Raw genomic sequence first — 3948 nt, forward strand, 5'->3', positions numbered from 1 at the left:
ACGTTGTTGCGAATGCACTTTTGCGCATGTTTTTTTACATGTAAGTTTGTGACTGTCCATTTGAGCGTGTGTGCTTGTGCATGTTCGTTGATTTGTATTAATGTCCTATGACTGTAGTTTGCGTTTTCATGATCCTTTTTGCGAATGCGCATTTGCGTGAGTACTTTTATGCATGCTTTTGTACTCTTACTTATGTGCGTATCTTTCTAGCGAGTGTTTTTGTGCATGTTTCTTGATGCGCATTCATGTCCTCGAACTGTAGTACGTGTTTTCATGATCGCTTTTGGAATCCAAGTTTGACCATGTTCGATTCCGAATTTGCATTTTTGCCGTTAGACAGGAATTGTAGCCAGCTGAAATAGCTTTCTAATGCCGCCGAAACCAGTTGATTTGGAGTCCAGATGAGAAAGTTATGCTCGACTTCGTGGACGTACGCTAACAAAGATGTTGAGGGTTTGTCTCTTCTTATTTGATTTTATTTTCCTAATTTCAACTCTTTTCTTTTTCTTTGATCATTTTTGCTTCCTGGACACCTAATTTTTGAATTGTACCCATAAGATACCAAATCCACCAATTCAAACAGAAATTTAAATTAATCCGAAAAAAAATCCATGTAAACGTAAACGTAGAGTTTTATTTCTACACTCCACTATATCTTTTTTATCTAGTGTTTTTGTTGTTGTTTGTTAATGCGTATTAAAGTCTTAGTATTGTAGTTTGTGTTTTTAAGAACGTTGTTGCGAATGCACTTTTTCGCATGTTTTTTTACATGTACGTTTGTGTATGTCCATTTGAGCGAGTGTGCTTGTGCATGTTTGTTGATTTGTATTAATGTCCTAGGATTTTAGTTTGCATTTTCATGATCCTTTTTGCGAATGCAAATTCGCGTGAGTACTTTTGTGCATGCTTTTGTACTCTTACTTATGTGCGTATCTTTCTAGCAAGTGTTTTTGTGCACGTTTCTTGATGCGCATTCATGTTCGAGACCGAATTTGGATTTTTCCCGTTACACATGAATTGTAGCCAGCTGAAATAGCTTTCTAATGCCGCCGAAACCAGTTGATTTGGAGTCCGGAAGAGAAAGTTATGCTCGACTTCGTGGACGTACACTACCAAATATGTTGAGGGATTCTCTCTTCTAATTTGATTTTATTTTCCTAATTGCAACTCTTTTCTTTTTCTTTGATCATTTTTGCTTCCTGGACACCTAATTTTTGAATTGTTCCCATAAGGTACCAAATCCACCAATTAAAACAGAAATATAAATTAATCCGTAAAAAAATCCACGTAAACGTCAACGTAGAGTTTAATTTCTACACTCCATTGTATCTCTTTTATTTAGTGTTTTTGCTGTTGTTTGTTAATGTGTATTAAAGTCCTAGTATTGTAGTTCGTGTTTTTAAGAACGTTGTTGCGAATGCACTTTTGCGCATGTTTTTTTACATGTACGTTTGTGACTGTCCATTTGAGCGTGTGTGCTTGTGCATGTTTGTTGATTTGTATTAATGTCCTATGACTGTAGTTTGCGTTTTCATGATCCTTTTTGCGAATGCGCATTTGCGTGAGTACTTTTATGCATGCTTTTGTACTCTTACTTATGTGCGTATCTTTCTAGCGAGTGTTTTTGTGCACGTTTCTTGATGCGCATGAATGTCCTCGAACTGTAGTACGTGTTTTCATGATCGCTTTTGGAATCCAAGTTTGACCATGTTCGATTCCGAATTTGGATTTTTGCCGTTAGACAGGAATTGTAGCCAGCTGAAATAGCTTTCTAATGCCGCCGAAACAAGTTGATTTGGAGTCCTGATGAGAAAGTTATGCTCGACTTCGTGGACGTACGCTAACAAAGATGTTGAGGGATTGTCTCTTCTTATTTGATTTTATTTTCCTAATTGCAACTCTTTTCTTTTTCTTTGATCATTTTTGCTTCCTGGACACCTAATTTTTGAATTGTACCCATAAGATACCAAATCCACCAATTCAAACAGAAATTTAAATTAATCCGAAAAAAAATCCATGTAAACGTAAACGTAGAGTTTTATTTCTACACTCCACTATATCTTTTTTATCTAGTGTTTTTGTTGTTGTTTGTTAATGCGTATTAAAGTCTTAGTATTGTAGTTTGTGTTTTTAAGAACGTTGTTGCGAATGCACTTTTTCGCATGTTTTTTTACATGTACGTTTGTGTATGTCCATTTGAGCGAGTGTGCTTGTGCATGTTTGTTGATTTGTATTAATGTCCTAGGATTTTAGTTTGCATTTTCATGATCCTTTTTGCGAATGCAAATTCGCGTGAGTACTTTTGTGCATGCTTTTGTACTCCTACTTATGTGCGTATCTTTCTAGCAAGTGTTTTTGTGCACGTTTCTTGATGCGCATTCATGTTCGAGACCGAATTTGGATTTTTCCCGTTACACATGAATTGTAGCCAGCAGAAATAGCTTTCTAATGCCGCCGAAACCAGTTGATTTGGAGTCCGGAAGAGAAAGTTATGCTCGACTTCGTGGACGTACACTACCAAATATGTTGAGGGATTCTCTCTTCTAATTTGATTTTATTTTCCTAATTGCAACTCTTTTCTTTTTCTTTGATCATTTTTGCTTCCTGGACACCTAATTTTTGAATTGTTCCCATAAGGTACCAAATCCACCAATTAAAACAGAAATAGAAATTAATCCGTAAAAAAATCCACGTAAACGTAAACGTAGAGTTTAATTTCTACACTCCATTGTATCTCTTTTATCTAGTGTTTTTGCTGTTGTTTGTTAATGTGTATTAAAGTCCTAGTATTGTAGTTCTTGGTTTTAAGAACGTTGTTGCGAATGCACTTTTGCGCATGTTTTTTTACATGTACGTTTGTGACTGTCCATTTGAGCGTGTGTGCTTGTGCATGTTTGTTGATTTGTATTAATGTCCTATGACTGTAGTTTGCGTTTTCATGATCCTTTTTGCGAATGCGCATTTGCGTGAGTACTTTTATGCATGCTTTTGTACTCTTACTTATGTGCGTATCTTTCTAGCGAGTGTTTTTGTGCACGTTTCTTGATGCGCATGAATGTCCTCGAACTGTAGTACGTGTTTTCATGATCGCTTTTGGAATCCAAGTTTGACCATGTTCGATTCCGAATTTGGATTTTTGCCGTTAGACAGGAATTGTAGCCAGCTGAAATAGCTTTCTAATGCCGCCGAAACAAGTTGATTTGGAGTCCTGATGAGAAAGTTATGCTCGACTTCGTGGACGTACGCTAACAAAGATGTTGAGGGATTGTCTCTTCTTATTTGATTTTATTTTCCTAATTGCAACTCTTTTCTTTTTCTTTGATCATTTTTGCTTCCTGGACACCTAATTTTTGAATTGTACCCATAAGATACCAAATCCACCAATTCAAACAGAAATTTAAATTAATCCGAAAAAAAATCCATGTAAACGTAAACGTAGAGTTTTATTTCTACACTCCACTATATCTTTTTTATCTAGTGTTTTTGTTGTTGTTTGTTAATGCGTATTAAAGTCTTAGTATTGTAGTTTGTGTTTTTAAGAACGTTGTTGCGAATGCACTTTTTCGCATGTTTTTTTACATGTACGTTTGTGTATGTCCATTTGAGCGAGTGTGCTTGTGCATGTTTGTTGATTTGTATTAATGTCCTAGGATTTTAGTTTGCATTTTCATGATCCTTTTTGCGAATGCAAATTCGCGTGAGTACTTTTGTGCATGCTTTTGTACTCTTACTTATGTGCGTATCTTTCTAGCAAGTGTTTTTGTGCACGTTTCTTGATGCGCATTCATGTTCGAGACCGAATTTGGATTTTTCCCGTTACACATGAATTGTAGCCAGCTGAAATAGATTTCTAATGCCGCCGAAACCAGTTGATTTGGAGTCCGGAAGAGAAAGTTATGCTCGACTTCGTGGACGTACACTACCAAATATGTTGAGGGATTCTCTCTT

The sequence above is a fragment of the Erythranthe guttata genome, chromosome 8, assembly GCF_056151865.1.
Source record: "Erythranthe guttata isolate IM_541 chromosome 8, IM_541, whole genome shotgun sequence".
Classification (NCBI taxonomy): domain Eukaryota; kingdom Viridiplantae; phylum Streptophyta; class Magnoliopsida; order Lamiales; family Phrymaceae; genus Erythranthe; species Erythranthe guttata.